This window comes from Paramisgurnus dabryanus, chromosome 2, assembly GCF_030506205.2.
Source record: "Paramisgurnus dabryanus chromosome 2, PD_genome_1.1, whole genome shotgun sequence".
Lineage (NCBI taxonomy): Eukaryota > Metazoa > Chordata > Actinopteri > Cypriniformes > Cobitidae > Paramisgurnus > Paramisgurnus dabryanus.
In genome coordinates, this window is record NC_133338.1 from 22,198,165 (window position 1) to 22,210,810 (window position 12,646).

The 12,646-nt window shown below is 40.0% G+C and overlaps 1 protein-coding gene across 2 annotated transcripts in view; it reads right to left on the minus strand.

Annotated features, from left to right (window-relative positions):
- The window catches only part of nlgn2a (neuroligin 2a), a 223,172-nt gene extending 217,544 nt beyond the window's left edge, over window positions 1-5,628 (minus strand). For both annotated transcript variants that reach the window (XM_065269834.2, XM_065269833.2), the window contains exon 1: window positions 4,741-5,628. The gene's annotated coding sequence lies outside the window, so the exon portion shown is untranslated. The remainder of the gene's footprint in view (window positions 1-4,740) is intronic.
- Between the last annotated feature and the right edge of the window lie 7,018 nt (window positions 5,629-12,646).

The window sequence follows — 12,646 nt, forward strand, 5'->3', positions numbered from 1 at the left end:
TCTTTGACAATATCTCCTAGGTATGACACTGTGTTGTTCTAGAACTGGATATCAGACTGTAACCAGATTACAATCAATAATCCAACTATTTCTGTTTTTATTTCCCAGAAATTACAGTTTTACTAGGAGTAATCAAGAACTACTTGTCATAATAACAGCCATTCAGCCTGCAGCAATGGGTTTATTCTGTATGTATGTGTGTGCGTGTTAACAGGAACAGGAATGAAATGGTTCGATAGCCCACTTCATGCATTTTACCCAGTCTCTGTGATGGTGTCATCACAAAGCAAAGCATCACATGAATTAAATTTGAGGACAGAACAGAAACAACCGTTACTATTAATATCCGCGAAAATGATCACAGACGTATGACAGTGCCGGTGCATGTGTGTGTCTTACATAATAAATATACTAATCTTTCTGATCGTCATCATGCCATGCGGATTAACTGAAATCCCCTCGGCAGCAGAAAATCAGGCCATAGACGAAAAGTGACCTTGCTGTGCTGGTTGCATGTTGGTGACTAAACAGAACATCGATGCAGATCAATGCGGTTAAGGGAAATTTCTAGCAATGTGCAACACATGCAAAGAGAGAAAAGTTATGCTTGAATTATGAATTTGTATGAATTATGCCCTGTATTTTTAACAGTTTCGAAAAACATTCACACTAAACAACTTAATATAACCCTAGGCTTACCTGAATGTTCATATTTTTAGATTCCTCCTATTAACGCTGAATATATTAAACACTGCGGCATGATTTGGAAACATGAGATCTGCATCAGCTGCTACTGCTCTTTGCTTATCTGCTCTAACATGCTCTGACAAACCTGACACAATAAATTTAGTTGAAATGTGTAATTTTCTCTATTCCAGTGCAAATGCTACCAATATTTGCGTTATTAAAATATGGCTCTAGTTGTAAGAGTTTGCAGAAAACATGTTTGGAAACAATCATGATTTATGTATTTCAGATTTTGTACATTATGGTATATACAGTATATATCATGGGTCTTCAACAGGGGGTCCGGGGACCCTTGGGGGTCCGTGGTGGTATTACAGGGGGTCCTCCAAATAAAGTGCATGTGCATGTCCCTGCTTGCAATTCAAACAAAATGAATTAATATGCTAATAACAAATAAAAAAACTTTAAATTAAAAGCATAACGTACCCAGAATTAAACATATTCGGACAAATTAAAATGTAATGTAGTATGCCAAAAATTATTATTTTAGTCTCTTTGTGACATCACCATAATAACAAAGTATGTATAATAAATAATAATAAATACAGTCCTAATTTGATACATGTACTGGGGGTCCCTGTTCCTCCTCTCAATTCATTAAGGGGTCCCTAGCCTGTAAAAGGTTGAAGACGTCTGGTATATATAATAGCGTTCTCACACTATCCAAACCAAACCCCAAAGCCTGCTTCATTTGACTGGAGGTGGGCTCGGTCACTTCGGCTCGGGCGCAAAATGCACAGTGTGAGTGCAGAGCGCGGGTCAAAAGCCAAAACGTCAGTTACGAAAGTCATTCAACTTCATCTGTTGTCATAAAAACATGCCATGATGCACGCAGCATGGTTATGCGAATGGGTGACTCTCACGAAATTAGACTTATGAGGTGTCATGAAACATTTTGATAAAAAAAGTAAATGCAAAGTAAGAGTATCAAAAAAGAAGCATACAGTTACAAACATCTCTTCATGTACTATTTTGCACATGATTTCAAATGACATCATACAAACCAATTTTGTTGGTTTTTTCCACATTTAAGGGGAAAATTTTCATTACCGCAATGACTGGATTTGGGTTCTTTGACATGGAAATATTTATAATAAAAAAATAAAAAAAATAAAAAGCTACAGTGCCATGTTATACTATAAGCATTTACAGTAAAGAAACATGTGGTGTTTGGTGATCATTTGTAAATGTAGAGACAATTATTAGGAATATAAATGTGTCCAAGACCAATTTTCTCATCCTCCGCAACAATTTTCAATCATAGTTTAAGCCCTCAAGGAACTAACATTTTAAAATCGTTGGAAGGGACATAATTGACTGTGACACTCAAGATGGCTACCAGGTAAGCAGTTCTTATTTTTTCTCTCCAGATAAAAGTTGAAATTTTGTTTTTCATAGTACCTAGAAAACTTTTTAGTTCTCATTACCGAAACATGAGTTTGTAAATGCATATATTTAATTTAATATCATCATATTTTAAATCCTCTAAAAATAATGGTTATAGTAGGTTCAGACCATAATCTTATATGTGCAAAAAAATTGGATTCAAGGGCTTTTTAAAAATTCTGATGCTTGACACCTTCTAAATCTAGATTTCGTGAGAATCGCGTAAGTGGCATAAGCAATATGATAGGCCCAAATGACCCAAAATAGTAGCTACAAACATAACATTACGATGCGCTCCAGTGTTAAAAGAACGCTTTCCTGTCATCCTTTAAACAGTCACACCCCAATGACGAAAGCGTGCTCGGATCAAAAAAGTACAGTTTGAGTGCAAGTTTGTCGGGGAGTGTGGACATCCCGCTAAAGCACAATTTGGTCTACTCCTACAGCTCAACAGGTGCCTGTGCACTGAAGAAAGTGCATGTAAATGTGTGTGTTAAGGTCTATGTGTGTGTCCAATGCTTTAAGCTGCTTGGCCCTCTTTAGAGGTCTGTTAGACAACAGCGATGTGTGAGAATGCTTCTCACGCCACAGCGTATGTGTGTGTTTTCATGAAAGACTCTTTTGAGCCGCTGACCTTCCCCTAACCTTAAAACGAGAGCCTATGAGAAAGAGATAAGTGAGGTACTGTGTACAAAAAGACTGGAACAATGTATCGGCGGGTGAGAGAGGTGAACACAAACCAGAGGAGACAGGAGGACCATCACAACCCTGTGAGGACACAAATCTCATTAAAATGGCTGCCGAGTGGTGACATGATGGCCAGCATTGACTTAAAGCTCTGAGATGCATGACCAGACAGAATCCAGGATAAAAGTGTGTGTGTGCACGCACATGAGTTTGTAAGCGAATCCTGCCTTTATCACAACAATCTCTATCTCTTACATCAGAATATGAGACAGCTCTGACCTAAGACCACTAAACGCCTGGATAGGTTCTGTAGACCAAAGCCCACACACACATTCAACAAAAGCTGATGGAAATGACATGAACCAAGAAAAACTATCAAATCTGACCTTTTGACAGCATTACCTTTATCTCCCAGCTTAATGCTTCCATAACAATGCAACACACACATCCCACAGTCCCATCCAAGCATTAATGTATCCAGTGGGCCTCTTCTGAATGAACAGATTCCCCGCAAACGGAAAAAAAATGGCAAGCTAAATATGTTGTACACAATCTCAGCATTAGATTACAGAGAAATCGACAACTATCATTATGAACACATGGAAATTTAAGAGCTTCGTGTCCAACTTTCTCTCTGGCTCAGTCCAGCCCATCTGTTACAGGGTGAGAGACCATCACACAAACACCCAGTTCTGCGTGAATCTACGCCCATATGCTTGGGTTTCCATCTAGTGAGATCACAGACTCTATTTGCCACCAAGGCATTGCAAGCATACTGTATAAAACATACACATACGCTCATATATCCTTCAATGACAAGGGCTCCTGTCTCTCTGTCTTTAATCAGTCCATTGAAATCAATTAGAGCTCATTGATCGACTGATTCTGCATGAATAAACAAGCCATGCTGTCTGCTGCCTACACAAGCAAAGCTGACGTCTCATTATGCAATAAATAATATGTATAGCCTATCCGATGCAAAAACAGAGTCTTACACAAACACACTTTATGGTTAAAAGTTTATCCGCAGATAAAATAATTAACGTCTAAATCAGTCCAAGACAGCTGCTTCCATACACAGCTCATAAATGACATACAAAGCCGATATGCTATTTCGGCAAGAGAGAGCTCAGCATTCCCTGTTCACAGAACAGAGAGCTTCTGTCTCTTCTCAGTTCTGCTATCCACTAGGTTTGGAATGGCCACACCAGGATAGCATATAAATGTGGCCCATTCTTTTAGACCGTGTATGTGTGTGTGGTAGCCGCTGCTCTTGCTTCGACCTCTCCTCCCATCAGATGTTCAGTACATCAGTGAACCAGCGATTCCTCTGTGATAAATGGTGATAGGTTTATTTCCCTGCGTGTGTGTTAGAAAGACAGCAAGATCCTGAGGTTGGCAGCAGTGATTTTCTGACAGCACCGGTTCTGATGCGCTTGTTTCTGATGCCCCAATCTTTTCAAATAAAGAGAAGAACACGAGTTGACAATGTTTCAAACAGGTGTAAATCTTTTGTAGGGACTATTGCATAGATTTTTACCGCTTGGCGTATTAAAATGGGCCAATGTGTAGGTTTAATTTTCCCGACACACACGCGCGCGCGCACACACACGCATTCGTGCATGTGAAAGCAGCATCCGCGCGTCCCCGTTCTGCCCCAATTCAAATGCGCGCGGAAGAAGCGCCTGTCGCTCCGGATTTGGGAAAAGCGCAGGTGCGTTCAGAACAGGTTGCTCGGGCAGCAGAAAATTACACACATAACAAATATTTGATCATATGATTCTCCAAAAATTTATCCTAGCCTCTATACTTAGCTGTTTGTCTGACTACAAAAAAAATAACTAATCCCCAAAAGGACAGCACAGACTTGTATATGTACAGAAATGTACTATATCAAATCTTCAATGGAAATGTCCTTACCTGATTATGACCAGCAGGCAGAGATCCGCGGTTTATGTATGAGGAGAACTGTGGGTATTTCCTCGTTTTCTCGATCGTTGTCAGGGCAAATCCATCAGCATGAGCTGCATTTTTTCATATGCAGAGAGTCGGGGGAAAACGGTACTCCGGCGTCCGAGAATAGCAGTAAATGTTTCACGTCGTCTACTGACAACCATCGACATCAGATACATTAGGAATAAATAAATAAAACTGCGTACGTGCGCCGCTCGATTAACGGAAAGTATACATGAAGTCTAGTTGAATTTGTCCGTTTAAATGGGTGTTTGCAGACGACAGCTTGACTTTCCCAACATAACACATGGGAGATTAAAGAAAAACATTAATTCACGTCTACGACTTGCTTTTATTCTCTTAGATCCTAACCAACAATCTTTACACTTAGATTTTCGTGAAATGTTCCGGTTTCCCGGCAACGAACGCTGATTCTACACACTGAAGTCTCGGGTTTAATCTATCGGCATCTTCAGCTTCTCCTGCAACAGCGCGGTCGTTGTGCTCACCACCGGCTCCGGTGCGCCGAGACAGCGTTTGCTACGGTGGTCCCGCGGCTTTTGCATTGGGAGAGATGCTGTGCTTTTTGATTGCCCGTCTCTCTCTCTCAATCGCGCGCGCTTCCTCGCTATCTCACTCTCCCAGGCGCGTTCACGCTCTTGCTGTGACGTTCTGTATCCAAGCCGCTCTGTCGCTGTGACAACGCGCGCATTCTACACAGCGGCCTGTCAGCATCCGCGCATTCCTGTGTGATGCTTCTCTAGAGTGAAAACTTGAGGAGATGCCAATATGACGGCGTAATGTTACTCTCGATGGGCTAAGCGAAAGAGGAACTGTATCAAACAACACCTTATGTTTCTCTCTCCCTCCTACCGCACGAGGTCATCTTCAGCCCTGCATCAGAATGACGTCAGGGGATATTAAAGTGGCAGAAGCCCCACTTGTTCTCCATCACTGACGGTTAATGCTCGTCTTTTATATCATTATTCCAATAAAGGCGCACTTGTTTGTTATTATAAAATAAGACCATACACATTGATAGCGTTCAGTTTTTTTCCTGTGGCTTGGCATGTAGCTTCTTGTGTTCGATCCTAGGGTCATAATTTTTCCCCATACATACTGATGTAAAAATGTGTATGCATTACGAATCGTTTTTGTTAAAAGCGATATATTAAAGGCGGGGTGCATGATCTCTGAAAGCAATGTTGACATTTGAAATCACCTAAACAAACACGCCCCTCCCCTAATAGAATCTGGACCTTCTTTTCATAGACCCGGCCCACACATACGCAACCCAGGCAACGATGTCGGTTAGTAGACACGCCCCTTACTGCTGATTTGCTACAAGTGTGTTTTGGTAGTCGGCCGACTTCCTTTTCAAAGTGTTTTCAAAAATCATGCACCCTTGCCTTTAATCATGTAATATTTTTGTACCAATAAAATCTAATATGGAAATAATGGAAATTTTCAGTTTTACCTTTGCAGCAAATTCTGATGAGACCAAGCTGAGGCATTCATTTCATTATACTGAAACAGATACCTTTTTCATTAATCTCTGGACAACACTTATGGAGGCATGGCCTCACCTTAATTTGAACTGGAGCTGAAGACAGCAGGTGTGTATAAATCTATTAAAGCAATGGAAACATCTGCTCTGGGCAGAGCAGAGACTCATTCTTCCTTCCTCTTACAGCAGAAGGGAGACCATAACCACTTCTTAAATATTGGGGTGGCGGGGCAAAACCTTCAAGGCTAAGAGTTTTATTAAAAATATTTATCTACAATGCCAGCTTCAGCATGGCTGTGCTAACATAAGTGTTAAGTTGCAATATTGATGAGCATTCGGAAAATATTATAGTACAAGACAAGTAATAAAATGCAAAAATGTATATTTTGGATAAAACCAGGTATGAATATTCTGCAACATTCTAAACATCAGCTCCCCAAAGTCCTTCAGCATATTAGATGGGAGAAAGAATATATTTGGATAATGTTTTCTTCTTTAAAGCTTAATGTGTTCCAGGATAACTGTGGGAAATGCGATCACAGGGTTTTCACAGTGCTGAACATCATCAGTCTCGTGCTACCCTATAATGATGTGCCTGATATGACTTTTGCCAGAGTCTGTTAGCAGCCATGCTGTGGAAAATTATCAGTGATGAAAAAGTGAAAACAAAGACAAGGGAAGCGTGCTCCTGTATAGCTCTGCGGTAGAGCAAAACGTTAGCGGCCCAAAAGGTCATGGGTTTGAACCCAGGGAACACATATACTGATAAAAACGTAAATTGCTTTGGATAAACGTGTCTGCCAAAATGCATAAATGTGATGTAAGAGGATGTTGGATGGATTTAAGGGGGTGACAATAAAGAAGCAAATAGGTTTGGGAGGTTGTATGGTGGAGTGATTGATACTGCTCAAGATGGTGACAAGAGAGAAACCATCTGAGACAGAAACAAAACTGCCTGATGTCCCTGAGACATATTACCTTTATTTCACATGTCCACCCTTCACTGAAACAGAGAGAGAGAGAGAGAGTGAGAGAGAGTGAGAGGGAGGTTGGAGTGGGGGAAGCTTGACAATTCCCAGTGGATAAGGATCAGTCATCAAAAGTAATGGTCCACACCAGACAAGACTGACATCTGTGCACAGTCAGAGTTAATGTTCCCAAACAGCTTATTTGATATTTGCAACACACACAAGCAAATGCACCAGCATGCATCACACACGCACACCTGCACACTGTTTGCACATTGGGGGTCATTGCAATAGGAGAGGAAATCCCTAGAGAGGTGCACATAAGACATGTTTTATGTAATGCGCTCTGCTGTGGCACTTTGATCTGTCTCATTCTCAGTACTGACCAGATTCTTTGATGATTCTCTAGTGCTGTCAACCCCCAATAGGCAGAGGGTTTTTTTCAAAGAGAGATGTACACAAAAACATACTGTACAGTGCACACTGACAGATTGACCTTGTTCATTTATTTATCCACACATTTTAATCTAAATAAATGATTTATTCTAAAATCATTGCTCTCACAAAGAGCTTAACATTTACTACATAATTTCATGTTGACCACAAAGAGAAAATCCTCTGTATACATGGATATCAGCTGACGTCACTCACTTGTCTTCCGCCATTTTGAGGACTTGAAGTGGTCGCAAAAGAACTAGAAGCTATGCCTTCAATATGCTGTGAGCATAAAAAACGCTATTTTAACAACACTAAGAAAGCTCAACACAACATGATATTTTGCTCGAAGTATCACCTATGTCTCTACACGTGAACTCGAGCATTGAGAACATTGTTTGTGAACAGAGAGTTAACTAAAAAGAAGGTTTTTAACAACTGACTTGGATGATTTGGCGTCCGCTCGCCGCCTTCTTCCCAGTCAAGATGTATCGATCTCCAATTGCGACGTAAGGAGGGAGGATTGTAAAGATTGATATCTCCTAAAGCATCGTTCCATAAAAATGCACGGATAAGTCGTTGTTTTGTCGCAAGTGAAAAACAATATTGACCTTCTAGTTGAAAAAGGAGCCTCATATGAGATTCATTCATTCCCCTTCGGAAATCGATTATTTACGTCTGGCAGAGATGACAAGCGGACACCATAACAGCCAAAGTCAGTTGTACAAAACCTTTCTTTTTAGTAAACTCTGTGTACACAAACAATGTTCACAATGCCAGTGGCGTGTTTACCATTTTGGGGGCCCTATGCAAAGTCCAAGAACCAAGGCCCCCCATGCCCCAGCATTGCCCAAGGTTTTTCAATTGAATTGCACAACAATAATATTCAGTATATAGAATTAAGTGAGATATATAAACCAGGTTTATTTTGTTTTACACTGCTTAAAATAACATTAAATTGCTACAGTTTGGTATGACAAAAATTCTTGGTTTAAAAAAATGTTTCGCTCCCCTCTCAGATATATCTTTTGCTTGCAAATGTCTTATAGGATGTATTTAAAACAATGTAATTAATACTGCAACTTCAGTGTCTGACATCTTACTAAAAAAACTAAATGAGGAAAAAGAGGAAGCATTAGATTATTATTCAGACTGATCTAACAAGCTGAACTAACAAACACCAGCAAACAATATTGTAAGTTGGTTATTGCTTGAATTTATGGATGGGAATCACATAACTCTCATATTCATATTGCAAAAACAAACTTACTGTGAGATACAACAAGCATATAGACTAGACATACACTAAAGATCAGATTTTAATGACAATGATGAGATACAGAATATGATTTATGTATTTTAGACATGATTTAAACCTCTGCCTGGTGTCTTTATCATGTTTATACCTGTATGATTGTGGAACAAAAGATGCGTGTCACCGTGACCGATCAAACCAAACCACCAATCACAAGTGTGAAGCCCAAAGTCTTTAAAGTAAACTTGATCATCGAGTGAATGTTGTGCAGTTACGAGAGCACAGAGAGAGTCGAGCGAGCGCTCATTCCAGCACTTGTGTGGCTGCTTTTTGTGCGCTCTGTGCAGAGGTGCGCTGTCCCGTAGAGTTCGCTCATCTGCGCGCTCGCGAATATTGTTCTGCGCGCTCGTATCTCTCGCTCGCGCGTGGTTTTTGTGTGCGCGACTTTTTGGTCTGATTAAACGCCATAGCGTGCATATAATTGGTTCGCGCAGCGCAGATCACTCGAGTGGCGCAGTTTCGTCCTTCTTTTGATGAGTTTGGCTTCCCATACTATATGTGCCCTCGCGAGGATTCATGCATATATTATTATGCGTGCATACTTGCACATCTCTCGCTCGTGCGTGCTTTATCCGTGCCTATTTGGGTCTGAATAAACGTAATATACTTTCGCACACCTTGTGGCCAGTAGGGGGCCCCCCAAGCTCGCGAGGCCCTACGCAATTGCGTGGTTTGCGTGGTGGGTAAACACGCCACTGCACAATGCTCGTGTTCATGTGTAGAGATCCAGGTGATACTTCGAGCAAAGTTTCATGTTGTGTCGCGCCTTCTTATGTTGTAAAATATTGGTAGTTCGGTAGCAGCGGACAGCGGCTGGAAGAACGCATCAGGGATCACGAAGGCATCACACCCTAACCAAGATATATTATTTTAAAGTAGCGTTTATTTTCATGACAGTCGAGATGCGACATGTTGTCTTTCGTAGCCCTTTACTGTATCCGTAAGAATCATTGACAGTAAAAGATAAGAAATCCGTAAATAGTAGCAAGGTAGCCAATGCTTGTCAATAGCCTACTGGTACTTGGTAGGTCCTAAAGATGGCGGCATGACGTAAAAGGTCACGTGACTGAAATCTATCTATACGGACTTCCGGCACATTCGGGAACTTGACCGTAAATTTCGTCACCGCCCCTTTTTGGTGGAAAACAAACTAGACTTCTCATAGACTTCCACACAAAATAGCGGAACAAAACAATGTTCGTACACAGACGGCAGGCATAAATAACTGAAGAAATCACTCATGTCGAGTAATTATCTGTCCACAATGCCTGCAATAGAGCGCGAAAGATACATTAACACATTTAATTTGGTCAATATAAAAATATGTTCCTTTCATTCTCCCAGCGTCAAATTTGTGTAACAACGCTATTCAGTGATTGCTGGAAATATCACTAAGCCAGTTAGTTGTATGGACGGAAAAGTGCACTCAGTACTCTAAATATAAAGACATAATATAGAAATACGAAGTAACTTTCAAATACGAAGTAAATCATTCACTGACTTCCCTGTTGACTCGATCAGGTACGAGTAAATGTCCGGGTAAGACACCTCTTGGGGAGCTTTGTTACACAAATTTGACGCTGGGAAAGAGACATGTTTTTAGATTGACCAAATTAAATGTGTTAATGTATCTTTCGCGCTCTATGGCAGGCAGGGTGGACAGATAATTACTCAACATGTTTAATAGAGTGATTTCTTAAGTTATTTATGCCTGCCGGGTGTGTACAAACGTTGCTTTGTTCCGCTATTTTGTATGGAAGTCAATTGGAAGTCTAGTTTGTTTTCCTCCAAAAGTGGGCATGAACCTGTTGTTCAGAGACATTCTATGACGTTGCGCCGGTTGTGCGTATGCTGTGCAAAAATACATTGGAAAATAGTCACAAGAAATTATGACGCCATGGCGGTTCTTTATTTGTTTAAATTTTACTGCATGTTATGTAATGTAAAAAAATGTCAAAAGATCATAAATGTATTTTAAAATGATATAAACTTTTATCAGTAAACGTCTCCTAAGAAGGCTTAACTAAATAACTTTCAGTTTGTTTTCAGTCCTAAAGTTAGATACCTTTAAAGTGCACCTATTTCATTGCTAAAAACAACGTTATTTTGTGTATTTTTGTATAATTCAATGTGTTCACGTTGTAAAAAACACATTATTTTCCACATACCATGCATTTTTGTAGCTCCAGATATGCTTCCTTCCTCAAACGCATTGATTTTGTACAAAACTCATCGTTCTGAAAAGCGCTGTGTCCATGATTTGCCAGCTAATCTGTACGTTGTGATTGGCTTGAATAGCTCTGACGTCAGTCGGATATGTGACGCCCCTTACCATGTTTGAAAGATTTGCTCACAATGCAATGCTAACAGGAGTTAACTTACAGGCTGTGAGTCCAAGTGGGAGGAATTATGATAATGTCGGTCTTATTTACATCACCAATCTCAGGAAGTAAACTGTTGCCTACAATCCGTGTGTTTGTTGCAGTCCAAGAAAAGAGCTTTACCTTTGAAATTATAATTCACATCATTGTTTACTTTGATGTACAGTATGTACCTTTTGCATATCATAAACATGTACTAATACACACTTACACACAAAAGGAAATGTATAATCGTGAATCGGACCATAGTTGCTCTTTAACCCTGGCATAAAAAATGCATTTCCTTTTAGCACTACATAGGATATGGGACACAATCAATTCCATTACCTGAATTATAAACTTCTTTACATCCTAAAATCTATGTTCATCGGCATACATTTAAAATCAGAGTGCATTGTGGGTATTGACCCCCAATATATAATGCATTGTATAGGAGATTCAGATCAAAACATATAAAATATCATACTTTTGTCTTTTGATTTTTAAGGTTAAATTTGTCCAGGACATGTATTTATATAAGATTTACCCATTGCATTCATGTCCTTATTACTCATAATTTTTTATAATAAAGAGAAAGTCTTTATTTATACCAGGACAGGATGACATTTGAGTATCTGGATCCCAGCATTGGTACATTTATCATCCTGCTGCAAGAGAAAGGGGGCAGAGTTCTGGGTCACCTACAGGTCATCAATCCCTAGAGATGGAGTCAAGAGAATATAGGCTATAAGAGATTATACGTCCATGAAGTTTTCCCAACACTTAGTCACCGGTATCCGTAAATGTTTTCAGACATAAACCACACAAGAGGTTTTCTTCTTTTAGTTCCAATGGTTCCCTACAACAACACTCTCACCTACTTGCCTGTGTTCACCAGTCACGATTTCACAAATGCAAAATCGTATTTAACAAGGTGCTACTGTATTACAAATGCACACTTACACAAAACGAATATATATAATAAAACATACAGAAGGAATGAACCTAAACCTTCAATGTGTTCAAATGTGTGAGCATCACACTTTCCTATTAACAGTCGGGACTGCATTCTTCTTCACACCCTGGGTGTTGAAGGTTCACAGATTGCTGACGTTGGTGGTGGAAAATGCTATCTATCTTTAAACATTAACTTTACGAGGCTTTCATTACCTTGCTGATGGCAAATTTGTCTTAGACGGGCAATCTGACAGCTCACTCTTCAGTGCCTCTAAAATAGCATTTGAACTGCTTGGTGACACCTGTCAAAACTCAGAATGTCTGATAAGTA